The sequence below is a fragment of the Eriocheir sinensis genome, chromosome 52, assembly GCF_024679095.1.
Source record: "Eriocheir sinensis breed Jianghai 21 chromosome 52, ASM2467909v1, whole genome shotgun sequence".
Taxonomy (NCBI): domain Eukaryota; kingdom Metazoa; phylum Arthropoda; class Malacostraca; order Decapoda; family Varunidae; genus Eriocheir; species Eriocheir sinensis.
In genome coordinates, this window is record NC_066560.1 from 7144701 (window position 1) to 7164503 (window position 19803).

The following is a 19803-nucleotide window of genomic DNA, read 5'->3' on the forward strand; positions in this document are numbered from 1 at the left end:
GCGCGATACGGAAGTGGACTCTTAATTTGGACGAGATAATGGTTTGTTAGGAGGGAGGGAGGGGGGAGGGGTGGGGGGAAAGGAGGGAAGGGGGAGGGGGTGAGGGAAGGTAAGGTAAGGATAGGAAGGGACAGGGTAGGGGAATGGAAGGAGTTTAGTTGGGTAGGAAGTGTTGAGAGAGAGAGAGAGAGAGAGAGAGAGAGAGAGAGAGAATCATTATTATAGTTACAATCCTATAATCGCACAACTTAAAACAATAACAATCATCTCTCTCTCTCTCTCTCTCTCTCGCTACGGTTATCGGATGTCAGGCACGGCGGGAGGTTTCGGCTTCCCTTCTGTGAAAACGCAAAACCGGCTCCCAAATTTGACGTTATTTTACGTTATCAGATGTTCGCACGCCATTCCGCTAAGATATAAGTATCTTACACACACGCACACACGCACACACACTCGCCCACTACCCTCTCACACACAAGGGAAAACGAGCCGGAACAATGAGTGGTAGGCGGCGTGCAACAGAGACTAACCGACCACAACAAAGACCATCCTAAACGTCGACTTAATGGTAATTGGAGAGTGAATGTTCCCGTACGCCGCAAAGGGAAGGGAGGAAAGGGGGCTAAAGGGAGGTAAAGGGATGCCCCGAAGGACTAAATACATCCCGCTTGTTAATAATCTCCCGGATGTGGTGAGAAGAAGGAAAAAAAAAAGGAGGAAAAATATACGAAGTCGAAGTAATAAATTTTCAAGGCAATGCAATGGTTCAAATGCAACACGAGAGAGAGAGAGAGAGAGAGAGAGAGAGAGAGAGAGAGAGAGAGAGAGAGAGAGAGAGAGAGAGAGAGAGAGAGAGAGAGAGAGAGAGAGAGAGAGAGAGAATAGTCTACTTGGGGTACAATTCATTCAGGTGAGTCTGTTAATTAATATTCTTCAGGTGTGTTCTCGCAGCTCGTCTTCACCTGTCCTCAATTAGCCACTCTCACTTTTTTTTTTTTTTTTTTTACTTTTTCGTCATGCGTTTCCGGTGGTTTATCTTTTCCTGTTGCTTGTTGTCATTCGTATTTTTCATTATCTTTTCCTCCTCCTCTTCTTCTTCTTCTTCCTCCTCCTCCTCCTCCTCCTCCTCCTCCTCTGCCACTGATTATTTTCCTGCTATCTTTTCCTCCTCATCCTTGACCTTATTTTTTCCTTTCATCTTTTCACATATTTTTCCTCATGTCTCCAGTGTTTATTATCACATTTTATTACTCTACTTCTTTTTCCTGTTTGTCTTCGCTGTTGTTGTTTTTCTCTTATTCCTTCTTCTTTCTTCTCCTCCATTTCCTTCTTTCTACTCCTTCCTCCTCCTGTTCTTCTTCCCTTGTTGTTGTTTTTCTCTTATTCCTTCTTCTTTCTTTTCCTCCATTTCCTTCTTTCTACTCCTTCCTCCTCCTGTTCTTCTTTTGAGTTGATATCTTTCTTGTCCTCTTTCATATTTTCTCTTTTTCATTCTTCTTCACATTGTTCACGTTTTTCCACCTCTTCCTCTTCCTCTTCCTCCTTCTTTTTATCTCTCTCTCCTCCTCCAACTTCCTCTCCTTCTCCTTCTTCGTCCTCCTTGCGTTTCTCTTTCTTATTATTTTCCTATTATCTTTTATTCTCTCTCTCTCTCTCTCTCTCTCTCTCTCTCTCTCCCTCTCAGGCAGGAAGCAACACTTACCTGGGCACACAAAACCCACTCAACACGGGCAGGTGAGCCTAATTAACATGCCCCACACCTGAGAGCAACGGGGGGAGGGGGGAGGGGAGCTGTGGGGGGCGGGGGGGGGGGTAGGGGGGATGGAGGGGTGAGTGAGAAGGGTCTTGTCTCATCCATGTCTTCTTAGCTCCACGGTATAGAGATGCATGTCTGGAGGAGGAGGAGAAGGAGGAGGAGGAAGAGGAGGAGGAGGAGGGGGAGGAAGAGGAAGAGGGTTTCCTTCTTTCATTCTCTCTTTCTTATTCTTTTATTCATTATTTCTCTTTCGTTCATATTATGCTCTTTTTTTTTGGGTCTTTTTCCTGTCTTTCTTTTTTACTTTCTTTTTTTCTGTCTTTTTTCCTTCTTATCTAATTCTTTTCTTTCTCTTTTTACTTGCATTTTTTTCTTCTTTTTTCCTTTTTCCTAATCCCTCCTCCGCCTCTCTTCTCTTCCTCTCCTCCAAAAAGAATGAAAGTAAGGAAAAAAAAGAATTAAAGAAAATGAAGAAATAAAAAAAAGCTATAATGAAGAAGAATCAAAAGGAGGAAAAATCGAGAGGAAAATACTTAGATAGAATTAGATGCGAAGGGAAGAGGAACAGGAGTAAAGGGCCGGAGGAGAGTTCTAGGAAAGAGGAGGAGGAGCAGGAGGAGGAGGAGGAGGAGGAGGATTGAAGTGCTGTCTCATTATCTTCTCCCGAGGCGTCATCTTCAGAGTGAGAGAGAGAGAGAGAGAGAGAGAGAGAGAGAGAGAGAGAGAGAGAGAGAGAGAGAGAGAGAGAGAGAGAGAGAGAGAGAGAGAGAGAGAGAGAGAGAGAGAGAGATTACCCTTGTGTGTGTGTGTGTGTGTGTGTGTGTGTGTGTGTGTGTGTGTTTCCCTGCTCACCATCACCACCATCCCTATCTTCACCATCACCTCCACCACCACCACCAACAACAACAACAATAACAACAACAACAACCAACATTTTCATCACCACCACCACCACTACTAACCAATATCACCACCATCGCTCCCTATCACGACCATCATCACCACCACCACCACCACCACCGCCATCACCATTATCTCCACCATCGCGACAATACATTTCACTACCATCATCGTCACCATCACCCCATCGTCACCACTCCCATCATCACCACCATTACCTTTTGCTCTCACTACCATTATTCCCCCCCCACACACACACACACTACTATCGCTTCCGTAGCTCAGCGGTTAAAGCTCTGCGCTGTCATGCTTCGCGACTTGGCAGGTGGAGGTTCAAGTCCCGCTCAGGTGGAGAGTTTTCCGCTGACAAGGAGTGGTTACTGTTCCCCCTTGAGCAAGAGGGATGGGGTGTGTGGTGTGTGGAGGCCCCGGCAGTACCCAGAGATCGAATACAATAAGCCTTGCTCTTGTCGGGAGGGTATTTGCTCGTTAATGCTAGATCGTGTTCAGGCAGTGGGTGAATTACACACATATGCAGTATATATGATTTTTTCCGACATAACGATTGGGTATCACATAACGAGTAAAAAATAAAAATAAAACACCCACTTAAAATATTTGGACGGTATAACGAGCACTTAAAGATTAAAATTTGTTAAGTTTTCTCTGTTGAAAAAAAAAGGTGAACGAGCAATTAGTTTTACGGTACGATAGTGTTTAGCTTGAACCACCGACCACGCCGCTGCCAGACGTAAACAACAGCAAAAACACATCAACGAATACGATAATTAACACCTCCCTTCATAAACAACTCGAATGAATGATTTAAAACCGTAAATAATAAAAATGAAAAGATAAACAACTCATATAATAACAGTTTATCATTACTTTTGTCTATTAAGGATGGGCATAGAGAAAAGAAATGTATATAGATTCATGGAAAACTTATGATGGCCTGCGTACAACAATTAGGAGGGAGAGGTATAACGTTAGCGAGTGGCGGCGGCGGTGGTGGTGGAGGTGGTCTTTTGATTTCGTTCTTTCGTGCGCGCGCGTTGTTGCTTGTGGCCGCGGGTGACTCGTGATTCCTGACGTTTCCTGGTGCTTCTGCTGCGTTCCCTGCGATAATAAGGTAAACATAGGATAAGAAACAAATAATCCATCATCTCCTTGCCGTGTGTCGCTGTGTGGTGTTAGGAAAGTGCTGTAAAACGTTTAAAACCTGTGTGTTGTGTTAGTGTATGATGGCGGAAGGGAGGGAGTTCAGGGTGAGGTTAGCGAGATGACGCCTGGGCCATAACACTCCTTTCTCCTTTGTTTACTTGCAACAATAAACTATCAATCAATCTTCAATCTCATTACGAAGGGATTGCTAATGTGTTGCGTCTTTGGATTTGATTGATGAGGGAATTAATTAAATGTGTCTTGGCTTCGTATATTTGGTGTTTTCAGATGTTTATTTCTTATCGCTTGACAGTTATAGATAGTTAACTAGTGATGGGTCATTGTGTGGTTTGAATTGGTTGATAAGAGAAAGGTGTTTCGGCAGTTTGTCTTTTTTGTTTTAAGTTTGATTTCGTTTAATAGCCACAGATATTAGTTGGTAATTGGCGGGTCGGTTAATTGATTGATAAGAGAAAGGTGTTTTGGTAGTTTGTCTGTTTTAAGTTTGATTTCGTTTAATAGCCACAGATAATTAGTTGGTAATTGGCGGGTCGGTTAATTGATTGATAAGAGAAAGGTGTTTTGGTAGTTTGTCTTTGTTGTTTTAAGTTCGATCTCGTTTAATAGCCACAGATAATTAGTTGACAATTGGTGGGTTGGTTAATTGATTGATAAGAGAAAGGTGTTTTGGAAGTTTGTCTTTGTTGTTTTAAGTTTGATCTCGTTTAATAGCCACAGATAATTAGTTGACAATTGGTGGGTTGGTTAATTGATTGATAAGAGAAAGGTGTTTTGGTAGTTTGTCTTTGTTGTTTTAAGTTTGATTTCGTTTAACAGCCACAGATAATTAGTTGACAATTGGTGGGTTGGTTAATTGACTGATAAGAGAAAGGTGTTTTGGTAGTTTGTCTGTTTTCAGTTTGAGCTCGTTTAATAGCTACGGGGAATTAGATGACAAGTGTCGGGTTGGTTATCTCGTGTCTTTTGAGCTGACTGATAAAAGGAAAATGGTAAAAAAATGTGTATTGCTATATTAGCGGTATTTTTTTGGGGTATCTTTTTGTTGCCCTTGAGCCACAGCCTTTGATGTAAAAAAAAAAAAAAAAAAAAAAAAATTGAATATTCGTCGTTATAAAAAGTTTCATCTCTAATAGCTCCAGATAATTAGTTGACAAGTGTTGTTGATTAATTAATGAGTCGTTTTGGGATTATCACCACTTATACCAGAGCGAGTTAAGATGGCGCCCGGCTTCATCAAAGGCAGGTGGTTCGAATCCCCGCCGCTCGTAACGGTAATTTTAGGGATTAGTGAAAAGGGAAAGCTGTGAGACTCCTTATTTCATCGTTTCAATGGGCTGTATTCTTAAACATATTCGGCGCCTAATCCCACATATTTGTCCCGACTTCCATATGAGGATTGACGGTATATCCAGGGGTAGTTTTCTGACCCTGATGGTAGTTTAACCGTTCTTCTGTACAGTGAACCTAAAATGCCACTTATGAGAACTCGACTGAGGAAAAAAATAGAGGTGAAGAGGATCGGAATAGTTAAAAGTAGATGGTGGCAAAGAAAGGGATGCAGAGATGAAGAAAGAGATGGAGAGGAGAGAATAGGAAAGTTAAGATAAAGAAGGTATGTTGAAGGATGGAGAAAAAGAGGAAAGGGTAAAGTTGATTTGAAAGGCGGAAGAAGGCGTCTTAAGATACCACCTTAGAAGAGGAACAAGTAAGGAATTAAAGGAAGGAAAGGAAAGGGAAGGGAAAACATTAAAAGAAAGACGAAGAGAAAGAGAATAATAGAGGATAATTAATGAAAAGGATGGGAATAGATTAAAACCGATACCGTTCAATGATTTTACTGTGTGGTTATAATACTGACGGCTGGGATCATTGCGTCATGTGCTATGTTGCGTCATCTCACACCGTAGCACAAAGATGGCGGCTGGCTTCATGAGCGCGGGGAGGTTCGAAGCTTCAATTGAGTCCTCGCTATCTCGAACCATCGTGGACCGCTCGTTGAGGTTCGTTTTGTGCGGCGGCGAGTTCACGGAGCCTGGAATCGTTTGTACCGAGGCCTCTTTACGCTTTAATAGTCCCTCCGCCATCCTTCCGCCGCGAGAACTAGTGCGCGCCAAGTACAATTCCCTATAAATAACTCTCCTAATTGGGCCTCTCGACGCATGCAATTACGGGAGCCTATTAGCGTGGCGGAGGGCGGTAATTACTCTGTGACGCATGAATGGCGGCCGGGACTGAACTGGTTTTAATTTCGAGCTTATTTTTTTTTTTTTATTGAATTTATCTCCGCGAGTGAGACGAGAGATGCGGGAACTGCAGGTGTTGACGTTCCACCCCCCCCCCCCCTCACTGTCCCCTCTCTCTCTCTCTCTCTCTCGAATAAGAAGAGGAAAAATGAACGATATTGGATGTTTTTGTTTTCTTTATTATCTTTTTTTTCAGATGGTAAGATATTGTGAGCTGCAAGAGAGAGAGAGAGAGAGAGAGAGAGAGAGAGAGAGAGAGAGAGAGAGAGAGAGAGAGAGAGAGAGTCTTGAGCTTGAAGTACCGAAGTGTCTGAGAGCATTTGGCAACGAGCGATCCCCCCCCAAAAAAGAAAAAAAAGTAAATAAGTACATAAATAAATAGTTGCTAAGGCGGTGAGTAGTAAAACAAGTAGGGCGACAGATTAATGTTAACAAGATTATGATACTTAAGAAAAAAAAAATGGATGAGATTTCTTTATCTAAACCTCCCTTCCCGTGTGTGTGTGTGTGTGTGTGTGTGTGTGTGTGTGTGTCGGAGGAGCCACCCGCGCCTCGTAATGTGTGGTGAGGGCGGGTAATTACGGGCCGGTAACATTATCGTTCATTATCGGAGTTTATCCTTTCTTAGTGAGGCGGCCCGCAGCGAGGCGCGGCGGTGGGATGTGGCGGCGTGGGGAGGGCATGCCGCGGGGGACGTGGAGGGGTGCAGCTGCTGGGGTTGGTGCGTGTTGGGGTGCGTGGTGAAGGGCAGCTGTGGGGGGGTGCGGGATGGAGCAGTGTGGGGAGGTGCGGCCGTGGTGGGTGCGTGTTGGGGTGCGTGGTGAGGAGCAACTGTGGGGGGATACGTGTTGGGGTGCGTGGGCAGGGGCAGCTGTATGTGGGGGGGCGGAGGGTAGGTGCAGGCGCGGGGCTGTGGCAGTGGTATTGGCGGCGGCGGGCGGGGGCTGGCGGGGCGGCGGGCTGGCCGGCGATTACCACGAATTATGACATCATGACGCCTAGATCTGATAAAGCCGCTGATGGAGGTAAATCTGTGGAGGCGGGGCGGGGAAAGGGAATTGGCGGGTGTGTGAGTGAGGGACGGCGACGGCCTCCGTGCGTGCGTGCGTGCGTGTGTGTCCAGTGCCCCCAAAACGCCGTGTTTTAGTGCTCCACGCGCTGATCACTGAAGGACACAGCCAACGACTATAATATATATATATATATATATATATATATATATATATATATATATATATATATATATATATATATATTATAATATAATATAATCACGTAGCTGAGGCGGTGGTTTAAGCGGGTACCTGCATACCTGATGGTGCCGCAGCCTTATTCTTGCCCTAGCCGTGACGCGCACCCGGCACTCTCCTCCACGCGGTGGCACTGGCCGGTGCCGCGGCACAGGGCGGGGATCGGATCGCGGCCACAAGGTCGAAGCGCCACTTGCTGGCGACTGACGCGTCGCGGTGATCTGATGACTTCATCGGCAGGACGCGGGAGGGAGGGAGCAGCGAAGGGCGGGAGGCGAGAGTCTGAACTGCAGGGCGGAGGAAGACAGCCGATCCGAGGCTGACGGAGAACCCGGCCATTTGCACGCAACGCCGCGCGCCAGGAAGTGATACGAACTGCGGGCCGGAGCTGGGCGACGCTGAAACGCTGGGGGGGTGGGAAAGGAAGATGAGGACTGGGGAGTAGAAAGAACGGGGGCAGCAGTTTGTGACCTCCATTACCGTCACAAACACTTGATGAGGCCCAACACAGACCCCGCCAAGCAGCCCCTCACCGCACCACGCCCCGCCCACACAGCCCACACAGCCCCACCACTGCCTGTCCGTCCCAGCCCCACCACTGCCTGTCCGTCCCAGCCCCACCACTGCCTGTCCTTTCCCAGTCCCCAACCTCCCCCACCGTCCTAGCCTCACCTGTTCCATATACTCTTCGCCCCTCCTCCCCCCTCCCCATCACCTCCCACCATCACCCTCCTCAACCTACCCAGCCTCTGAAATTCACCTTGTTTTCACCTCTTCCCCAATTTTCATCCCCTTCCCAATCTAGGCACCTCTCACCTCCCCTCTTCACCCCCTCTTGCCCCTTGACCATTCACCTCTTCCTCACCCCTTCCCAATCTCCCCCCTCTCCCTTCCAGCTACCTGTCTTCCCCTCCCCCTTCATATCCTACGCCCCTTCCCCCCTTTCTCTGCTCCATCCCCTCCCCCCTTCCTCTCTCCCTCCTTCCTCCTTCCCCCTCCCTTCATCTCCCCTCTTCCTCCCTCTCCCTCCATCTCCCCCTCCAGTTCCCCATCAATTGTTCCTCTGCCCTCCCCCCTGACCTATATGTTCATCTCCCCCAGTCCTCCCCTTTCAACTGTCTCACCTCCCATCCTCCTCCATCTACCCTTCCCCTCCCCCTTCTTCTTTCTCCCCCTTTTTTTTACCCCTTCTTATTTTTCCCCTTCTTCTTTCTTCTTTCTCCCCCTTATTTCTCCCCTTCTTCTTTCTCCCCCATCTTCTTTCTCCCCTTCCCCTCCCCATCACTTGTCTCCCTCCCCTTGTCTCCTCCCTCCCTTTACCTGTCCACTCCCTCTCCCTTTCCTATAGCTTCCCTCCCTCCCCCTTCATCCCCCTCTCCCTCCCTCCCCCATCACTACTTCCCTCCCCCCCCCCTTTGTCCCAGTCTTCTCTCCACCCCCCTCCATGGCTCACCTGCTGCGGAATACTAATAGCAGGAAGCAAGAAGAACGAACACACACACACACACACACACACACACACACACACACACACACACGGGTCTGTTTGCGTGCGTGCGTCGTGTGTGCGTCTCGGCGGGAGGTTGAAGGAGTGGAGGTAGAGGGGGGTAGTGTGTGCGTGTGCGTGTGTGTGTGTGTGTGTGTGTGTGTGTGTGTGTGTGAGAGTGATTTTTGAGGAGTTGCGATTTCCTGCGCTGCTTTTTTTTCATATTTGAGTTAAAATTGCAACAAAATGATTTCTTTTATAATTTTCTGAGACGTTTATAGTGTGAGATCTTTCATGTTTTCTTTCTTCTTCTTCTTCCTCTTGTTCTTGTTCTTCTTGTTCTTGTTGTTGTTGTTCTTCTTGTTCTTGTTTTTCTTCTTGTTCTTTTTCTACTACTACTACTACTACTACTACTACTACTACTATTACTGCTACTCGGCGTGCACCCAAATCGTGTACCTTCCCCCTCCCCCCCCCCCCCACTTCCCTGGCTCTCTCCCCCCCTCCCCCTCCACCCCTCCACCCCTCTCGGCCCCCTTCCCTTGCCCCCCCTAACCCCCTATAAACGCCGCACAAGAAGAAATAATTCGTCCCTGGGAATACATTTATGGGACACCCCGGAGAGAGAGAGAGAGAGAGAGAGAGAGAGAGAGAGAGAGAGAGAGAGAGAGAGAGAGAGAGAGAGAGAGAGAGAGAGAGAGAGGGGTCAGAAAAAGATACATAAACATACGGACGGACACACATACATACATACATACAGACAGACAGACGGACACGGATAAGAAAAAAAGAGGTTCAGAAAAAGACAGACAGACAACAACATCCTCAAGCATCGGTATTTATCTTTTTCTTCGTTTTCTTCTTCCTTTCCTGTTTTCATTATTATTTTTTTATCATTGCTCGCTCATTACCTCATTCGCGGGGACTTCCGGAACGAGGGGACGGGAAGAGAGTGGTTGGTTTGCCTGTTTGTGTGTTTGTTGGTTACCCGCGTGTGTTTGTGTGTTTGTTTATGTCAGATTGTCCAAACTTGTCCTCCTTTGTAATTGTGTTGTTCCCTCTTGTCCGTCTTTCGTCCCCTGGTTTGTTTGTAATTTCGTTCGTTGGTTAGCTGCGTGTTTTTGTGTGCTTGTGTCAGGCTGTCCAAAATTGTCCCTCATTTTATTTGTGTTGTTCCCTCTTGTCCGTTTTTGTTCCCAAGCGTCCGTATTTGGTTTCTGTATTCTCTCGTCCTCTTTCTCTTCTTCTGTCATTTGGTTTCTATATTCTCTTCTTTTTCTCCTCTCGTCGCTTTCACTTTCATTTGGTTTCTCTATTATCTACCTCCTCCTCCTCCTCCTCCTCCACCTGGTGCCAATTAAGGTGGAACAATGTCGTAATGGTTAATAGTGGAGCATCGCGTGGGTCAGGCTGCTTGCTGGGGGGAAGGGAGGGAGGAGAGGAGGAGGAGGAGGGAGGGAGGGAAAGGGAAGGAGAGGATGGGAGGAAGGAAAGGTTAAAGGTCTTTGCATGGGTCAGGCTGCTTGCTGGGGTAGTGGGAAGGATGTGGAAGGGGGGAGGAAAGAGGAGGGAAGGGAAAGGGAGGAGGGAGGGAGGATGTTGAGGGGGTTTGCTGTGGCGAAGGATGGGAAGGGGATATGATGGGGGGAGGGAAGGGGAAGGGACTAACGGAAGGAGGGGAGGGAGGGAGAGGATGAAGCGGTTCAGGTAGTGGTTCCCAAACCCGTTGTCGAGACCCAAATGAGGGTCGCGAGAGTGTTTCTGAGGGTCGCTGGAGAAAGCCATAATCATATTATATTTTAGAGGCTAATTTTTAGAATCACAATAAAGACAAATTTTTTGGATTTTTCAGGCATGTAGTTGAATTACTTCATAAGACAGCATGAAGATTCTCCTAAATCAGTGGTTCCCAATCAGAGGTCTATGGACCCTTGAGGTCCATTTAGGAATTTCGAGGGGTCCATAGAGATTTTAATTATTTTAAAGTTTATTAAACGTAATAAAAAGTCTGCTGAACGGAACGTCTTCTGCTTTTATACTAATAGGCCTATAGCTTAATGAGCATAACAATGCAAGGCATTTTACATGAATGTATTCCTTTTTTGCAGAAAAATCTATATTTTGCTGGCTTATGCTATTTCATTGTAGGGGTCCACAGGTGAAAAAGTGACTGGAAAAGGTCGGGAACCACCGTCCTAAACACGTACAAACAAAACCAGCGTTGTAATAAAGCACCCACACACGTGCAGTACGTACGGTACGTCATACGAGCAGCATTCACGTATAATACTCGTCCGCCGGGCAGACAGCGAGGAGGCGGAGGATAAAATCATAAATGTCTGAAATTATAACAAAAAATAATTGGAAATAAGTACTACATGTTGACGCATTTAGGGTCAAGATTGTATTTAGGGTCGCAACCAGAAAAGTTTGGGAACGAATGGGATGGGGAGATGGTGGTGGAGAGAGAGAAGGGGGAAGGGAATAACAGAAGGCGGAGAGAGAGAGAGAGAGAGGAGAAGATGAAGGGGTGAGAAGATGGGGAGATGATGGCAGAAAGAGGAAGGGAAGGACAGGAGGAAGGGATAGAAGGGTTAAGGTACTTTACTTTCCGTTTCTCTTTCCCCCGCCGCGCGTCCTGTCTCTGGGCGTCACACGGGGCGGAAAAAGTCGAGCCACACACCAAGGCAGCGATTAAGGGTCTACCGGTATCATAAGACACACTCGTTTCTCACATCAGCTATTTCTAAAGGTCAAAGAGGGGGTCAGTCGGGTTCTAATGAGTGTTTCTTCAGGCTAATGGTACAGAAGAAGGGTCAAACTACTACCTGGGTCAAAAAACTGCTACTGGAAATGCTCTCAACTCCTACGAAAACCTTGTCAGATATGTGTTCTTGGGAGGCGATATGTTTTAGAATATGACATTATATATTCTATCGGCGCCTAAGCACACATTTGGCAAGGCTTTCGTAGATTTCGTGGGTATTTCCATTGGGAGTTATATAACCCTGACTGTAGTTTGACCTTTCTTCTGTAGCATGAACTTTAGAAAACACTCAAGAACCCCCAATTAATCTCCTTCTAAACATTTGTCAAGGCTTTCGTAGATTTCCTGGGTATTTCCATGGGGAGTTATATAACCCTGACTGTAGTTTGCCCTTCCTTCAGCAACATGAACTTAAGAAAATACTCAAGAACCCCCAATTAATCTCCTAAACATTTGTCAAGGCTTTCGTAGATTTCCTGGGTATTTCCATAGGGAGTTATATAACCCTGATTGTAGTTTGACCTTTCTTCTGTAGCATGAACCAAAGAAAACACTCAAGAACCCCCAATTAATCTCCTTCTACACATTTGTCAAGGCTTTCGTAGATTTCCTGGGTATTTCCATAGGGAGTTATATAACCCTGATTGTAGTTCGACCTTTCTTCTGTAGCATGAACTTAAGAAAACACTCGAAAACCCCCAATTAATCTCCTTCTACACATTTGGCAAGGCTTTCGTAGATTTCCTGGGTATTTCCATGGGGAGTTATATAACCCTGATTGTAGTTCGACCTTTCTTCTGTAGTATGAACTAAAGAAAACACTCAAGAACCCCCAATTAATCTCCTTCTAAAAATTTGTCAAGGCTTTCGTAGATTTCGTGGGTATTTCCATAGGGAGTTATTTAACCCTGATTTTAGTTTGACCTTTCTTCTGTAGCATGAACCTAATAGAACACTCAAGAACCCCCAATTAATCTCCTTCTCGACCTTTGGAAAGAGTTGAAGTGAGAGGTCCATGGAAGCTTCTGATATTACCGACCTGAAAATGTTGTCAGGCGAAAGTAAAGAGCTCTCTCATTGTGTGTTTTTCTCTTTTCCTTCTTCCTGTTTCCCCTTCTCTTCCTCCTGTTCTTATCTTCGTGCCAGGAAAAAGGAGGAAGAGGAGGAGGTGGAAAACGGCGAATGTAAAGAGCTCTCATAGTTGTTTTTCCCTTTTCCTTCTTCCTGTTTCCCCTTTTCTTCCTCCTGTTCTTATCTTCGTGCCAGGAAAAAGGAGGAAGAGGAGGAGGTGGAAGACGGAAAACAGGAGGAAGAGGAGGAGGAGGAGTAGGCGAAGACAGAGACCCAGAGGAAAAGAAATGGGCAACCTAGTAGAAAAAAAAAAACGAAAAAGGATGATGATGATGATGAGGAGGAGGAGGACCACGGTGAAAGACAGGGGGAACAAAGGAGGAAATAGTAGGATATCGAAGAGTGCAAATTGAGGAAACTACAGAGGAAGGCAACAGAGAGGAGCAATAAGAGGAAGGGATGATAGAGGATGTTAGGGGAGGGAGGGGCGATGGAAAGAGAGAGAGAGAGAGGGAGGGAGGGGGGGAGGGGGAGAGAGAAAGGAAGGAAGGAAGCACTAAGAAAAAGGGAGTTTAGAATTATTAAGGGTGCGAATTACAGATGTTGAGCAAACCTATACTTGGAGGCCTTACTGTGTGTGTGTGTGTGTGTGTGTGTGTGTGTGTGTGTGTGTGTGTGTGTGTAGGGCGACAAACAACATACATACATATACACACTTCCCCAATCCACTCCCCACCCAATCTCTCCCCATCCCACCCATATCCACCTCATCCTACCCATCCCCTTCCTTACCCTCCCCAGCACCCTCCTCCTCCCCATCCTTACCCTTCCCATCCTATCCATTCCTCCTCCTTCAGCCCCTTCCCTCCCCTTTCCCAGCCTCCCTCTCTCCTCCCTTCTCCTCCCCACCCCATCCCACCTATTCCTCACCCTTTTCCAGTCCCTCCCCTTCCCCATTCCAACCCAATCCTCCCCTTTACCCACCTTCTACCTCCTCATCCCCTCCCTTCCCTGCAATCCTATCCATTCCTAATCCTTCACCCACCCCTTCCTTATCCTTCCCCAGCCCTCCATCACCCCTCCTAGCTCTCCCCATCCTACCCCATCCTCTCCGTTCCTCCTTCTTTACCCCCTCCCCTTCCCCGACGCCCCTCACCCTATTCCCACCCCTTCCTTATCCTTCCCCAGCCCCCATCACATCATCCTAGCTCTCCCCATCCTACCCCTTCCTCCTTCTTTACCCCCCTCCCCTTCCCCGACCCATTCCTACCCACTCCCCACCCCCTACCCACCCCTGCCCTAACTCCTCCCCCCCTCCCCCCCCTCCCATCCTTCCCGTTGATTCCACGATTGTTGCCTCCTGTCTGATTTACGTTTTTAATTCACTCTTAAACTCGCTCCGATATTGTCATCTAATTTCCGCTCATCTCTGGGTGGTCATGGCCGAAGGGGAGACCTGGGGGGGTGCTGGGGTGCGCGCGCTCTCTCTCTCTCTCTCTCTCAATAATTGTCTTCCTTGCTCTGTTTTTTCTCCTCGTTTTGGTCCTTATTAATATTATTCTTTTTTTTGTTTTCCTTTCCATCGGTTCCTCTTTATTTCCTCCTTCTCCTCCTCCTCTTCCTCCTCCTCCTCCTCCTGGTTGTTGCTACGTTACTCAGAACACACATTATTATTATTATTATTATTATTATTATTATTATTATTATTACTATCATTAGCGTCATTAGTCTCAAGGCCAGCAGGACACAGATGACGGATAAGCAGAAGCAGAAGCAGAACATTAAATAAATTCTGGTGTACTTTTATAATATATCGACATCCGCTGACCGCCGACTACATCATCATTAGGGAGTTTTTGTGCCAGCCCCAACGACGTTCCTCTCTCTCTCTCTCTCTCTCTCTCTCTCTCTCTCTCTCTCTTTTTTTTCTTCCTTCCTTCTTTCCTTCTTTCTTTCCTTTTCTTTTTTTTTCTTTCCTCTTTCTTTTTTTCCTTTCCTTCTTTCCGTCTTTCTCTTTGTTTCTTTCCTTCTCTTTTTATTTCTTTTCTCTTCCCTTTCTCCCTCTTTCCCCCTCCTTCTTTTTCCCCCTCCCCCTCTCTACCCCTCCCCCTCTCTCCCCCTCCCTTTCTCCCCTTCTTCCCCTCCCTCCCCCTCTTCCCCTCCCTCCCCTTCTTTCCCTCCCTCCCCCTCTTCCCCCCCCTCCCTTTCTCCCCCTCTTCCTCTCCCTCCCGCTCCCACCTCTCTCTCCCCCCTTCCCATAACTCGAACGCTGCACTCGCATGGAATTTACAAGGCATTCATAAACGACGGAAAAAAAAGAAAAGAAGGAGAACGCGAGCGAGCGGAGGTCACTAATAAAGGTGCAATTCGCTGCGCCTTACGCGATGTCCATAAAGCGACGATGATGATGATGATAAGAAAGAAAGGAAATATAACCGTGAAATTAGTGAATGCAAACAAGAATTAATATTATGGAGAGAGAGAGAGAGAGAGAGAGAGAGAGAGAGAGTTAGAAATTGATTTGGTGTATTGTTTTTTTTTTCCTAATTGCTTGTGTTATGCATTTTTTGTTTCCATTGGTGTTGCTCCGTTTTCTTCTTGTCGTGCGTAAAGAAAACGGGTGTAGGGATAGATTAGTGTTTACATAGATACAGTGTTGCCAGTTCTTTTAAGTGATGTTGGTGTATTAACGTTTAGTAGAAGCAGTGTTGCCAGTTCTTTACCCATGTGTAGGTAGGTATGATGGTCTTACGAAGATGTAGTGTTGCCAGTTTTTGTAAGGGATGCTGGTGTGATGGTAACGATGCTTGTGACGTCACCCGTGGAAATGACAACGCTGCCTCGTGTGATTTCCAGCGCTTATTGCATTTTTTTTTGTGTGTGTGGTCAGTGCTCTCTCTCTCTCTCTCAGCAGCAGTCCTTTAACTCCACATCTTCCACCTCCTTATCATCTCTTCTCCTCCTCCTCGCCCTCTCTCTCTCTCTCTCTCTCAACAGCAGTCCTTTTCCTCCACCTCTTCATCTTCCACCTCCTTATCATCTCTTCTCTCCTCCTCCTCGCCTTATTGGGTCTCTCTCTCTCTCTCTCTCTCTCTCTCTCTCTCTCTCTCTCTCTCTCTCTCTCTCTCTCTCTCTCTCTCGCTTCATAACACTGGTTCTTGTTTCCATTCACTAATTTCACGGTTATATTTCCTTTCTTTATCATCCTCCTCCTCCCCAGCCCCTTAGTCTCCCCAGGTACCCTCCCTTGTCCCTCAGCCTCCCTCAGTACCCTTCCCTGCCCCTGAGCCTTCCCAGCACCCTCCCTAGCCCTTCCGTCCACCCCAGTCCCCACCCCAGCCCCCCAGACTCCCCCAGTACCCTCCCCAGCCCCGTGTCTCCGCCGGACGCCCCAGCATCACTTATGTATCTGCCATTATTAACGCCTTTACCCATCATCTTTCCTTTCCTCCTCCCCTCATCTACCCATCGTCTTTCCCCCTCTCCTCTCCTCCTCCCCTTCTGCCCTCCTCCAATCCTCCCCTCTTCCCATTCTCCTTCCATCTCCCCAGTCCTTTACCAACACAGAAATTTGAATCAGTCACAGAACAGTCTCCCCCAGCCCCTCAGCCTCCCCCAGATCCCTCCCCAGTCCAGTGTGTTCCCGTATGTCCCTCCCCAGCTCCGTTCCCTCCTCCCCCGGGCGCCCCAGCATCACTTATGGATCGGCGTGATGGTGATCTCGAGTGTAAATGGTGACGGGAAGTGAATGGGAGAGCGGCGGCTGATCTTGTCTCCGTAACACCTACTGGAGGAGGAGGAGGAGGAGGAGGAGGAGGAGGAGAAGGAGGAGGAGAAGGAGGAGGATTAAGATCGTAAAAAGTCTAATTACACTTAAACTTCAGATTTTATTTCCTTACCGACTTTTCTGTTTATTTATAAGAACATAAGAACGTAAGGAGTCTGCAAGAGGCCGGTTGACCTATACAAGGCACCTCCTGTACACTCAACCCCACCTTACCTCACACTCCATGGCCTTATCTAACCTCTTCTTGAATGTATCTACGGTATTGGCACCCACAACATGACTGCCAAGCCTGTTCCATTCATCCACCACTCTATTAGTAAACCAGTTGTTGCCTATGTCTGTTGAATCTGAATTTATCTAACCTAAAACCATTGCTACGCGTCCTACCTGGTTCTTTTACAACCAAAACCTTATTGACATCCCCCTTATTGAAGTCCTTCATCTATTTATAGACTTCGATCAGGTCTCCTCGCAACCTTCGCCTTTCTAGAGAGTGTAGATTTAAATGCTTGTCTGTTTTCATAAGGCAAGTTTCTCACCCCCTGAATCATCTTTGTCATCCTCTTCTTTTTATTTATCTTCATTATTTTTGTTTTTGCATTCTCTCTCTCTCTCTCTCTCTCTCTCTCTCTCTCTCTCTCTCTCATGTCTGCGTTAATTCATTTTTTTTTGTTTTTATTGCCGTTCTTCTTGTTCTTGTTATTCTTTTTGCTCCTCCTCCTCCTCCTCCTCCTCCTCCTCCTCTTCTTAAACCACTACTCATCCTTTCTCTTTTATTACTTCTTTGTTTTGTGTTTCTCTTTCTTTTTCTTTTTGTCTTCCTCCTCCTCCTCCTCCTCCTCCTCCTCTTCTTAAACCACTACTCATCCTTTCTCTTTTATTACTTCTTTGTTTTGTGTTTGTTCTCTTTTTCTTTTTGTCTTCCTCCTCCTCCTCCTCCTCCTCCTCCTCCTCCTCCTCCTCGGGCCACGGTTGTTATCAGTGATGGATCAGAGTGCTGGGTGGTCATGCCCTGTCATTACCCCGTGGCTCTCCTCCTCCCCCTCCTCCTCCTCCTCCTCCTCCTCCTCCTCCTCTCACCCTCCTTCTCTTCTCCACGTCCTCATGTCACCCTCCTTCTGTTCTCCTCCTCCTCCTATTACCCTCCTCCTGTTCTCCTCCTCCTCCTCCTCTCACCTTTCTTTTATCCACCTCCTAATGCCACTCATCTCCTCCTCCTCCTCCTCCTCCTCCTTTTATAATAATTGCCTAATACTGCTTCTGTTACACTCTCTTACTACTATTACTACTACTACTACTACAACTACTAACTTCCTCCTCTTCTTCCCCTTCTTCCCCTTCTTCTCCCTCTTCCCCTTCTTGCCGATATCCTTCTCCACCTTCCCCTCCTCCTCCTCCTCCTCCTAATCCTCGGGCGTTGATGGTCCTTGCCTGCTCTTTTATCCTCAATAACTTCATCCTTGTCTTCTCCTCCTCCTCCTCTTCCTCTCTCTCTCTCTCTCTCTCTCTCTCTCTCTCTCTCTCTCTCTCTCTCCCTCCCCCTTCACCTGCATCTTCTTGTTCCTTCATCATGCACTTAATTTTCCCTCCCCTTCCCTTCCCTCCTACCGTCCCTCCCTCTCCCTCTTTTTATCTCCCTCCCCCCTCTCTCTCTCTCTCTCTCTCTCTCTCTCTCTCTCTTGCTCTCTCAGGAAACGGCCAATATAATCAACAGGACATCACGTTTGCCTCCTCCTTCTCCTCCTCCTCCTCCTCCTCCTTCTCCTTACATCGTCATCCCTCCACACACAGAAAAAGGGGCGAGGGATTGAGATATAACATAAGGCGAGACAAGGGGAACTAATGTAAGAAGTAAATAGGGTAACATATTGAGAGGAGTGTCCGTTTACCTCACTAACTTGTGGATGTACGGACAAATTGACGGATTGCCTGGTGGACGGAGTGACTGTCTGACTGATTGACCGATGGAGACGATGCGGATGATTTGACTGACTGACTGACTCGCTGACTGACTAACTGGCAGAAGTAAGTATTGACTGATGACCTGGTTAACTGACTGACTGACTAACTGGGTAACTCGCTGACCGATATGTGGATAATTTGACGGATTTTGAGGTTGATTGACTGACTGACTGATTCCCTGACTGACTAACTGGCGGAAGTATGGATTGACTGATGACCTGGTTAACTGACTGACTGACTAACTGGGTATCTCACTGACGGATATGTGGGTGAATTGACGGATGATGAGGTTGACTGACTCGCTGACTGACTGACTTGCTGACTGACTGACTTGCTGACTGACTGACTCGCTGACTGACTGACTTGCTGACTGACTGACTTGCTGACTGACTGACTTGCTGACTGACTGACTTGCTGACTGACTGACTGACTGACTCGCTGACTGACTGACTCGCTGACTGACTGACTTGGTGACTGACTGACTCGCTGACTGACTGACTCGCTGACTGACTTGCTGACTCGCTGACTGACTTGCTGACTGACTGACTGACTTGCTGACTGACTTGCTGACTGACTTGCTGACTGACTGACTCGCTGACTGACTCGCTGACTGACTGACTTGCTGACTGACTGACTGACTCGCTGACTGACTGACTCGCTGACTGACTGACTCGCTGACTGACTTGGTGACTGACTGACTCGCTGACTGACTGACTCGCTGACTGACTTGCTGACTCGCTGACTGACTTGCTGACTGACTGACTGACTTGCTGACTGACTTGCTGACTGACTTGCTGACTGACTGACTCGCTGACTGACTCGCTGACTGACTGACTTGCTGACTGACTGACTGACTCGCTGACTGACTGACTTGCTGACTGACTGACTTGCTGACTGACTCGCTGACTGACTGACTTGCTGACTGACTCGCTGACTGACTGACTCGCTGACTGACTGACTGACTGACTCGCTGACTGACTTGTTGACTGACTGACTGACTTGCTGACTGACTGACTTGCTGACTCGCTGACTGACTTGTTGACTGACTGACTGACTTGCTGACTGACTGACTTGCTGACTCGCTGACTGACTTGCTGACTGACTGACTTGCTGACTGACTGACTCGCTGACTGATTTGCTTGAATGACTTGCTGACTGACTGACTCGCTGACTGACTGACTCGCTGACTGACTGACTCGCTGACTGACTGACTTGCTGACTGACTCGCTGACTGACTCGCTGACTGACTGACTTGCTGACTGACTGACTCGCTGACTGACTGACTGACTCGCTGACTGACTGACTCGCTGACTGACTGACTCGCTGACTGACTGACTCGCTGACTGACTGACTCGCTGACTGACTGACTTGCTGACTGACTGACTTGCTGACTGAC

General features: G+C 47.3%; 1 long non-coding RNA gene across 1 annotated transcript in view; it reads left to right on the forward strand.

The window, feature by feature from the left end:
- The first annotated feature begins 3663 nt into the window (after positions 1 to 3663).
- LOC126983012 (uncharacterized) overlaps positions 3664 to 19803 on the forward strand; it is a 131955-nt gene continuing 115815 nt past the window's right edge. The window contains exon 1 of the long non-coding RNA XR_007735478.1: positions 3664 to 3788. This is a non-coding gene — a long non-coding RNA (uncharacterized LOC126983012). The remainder of the gene's footprint in view (positions 3789 to 19803) is intronic.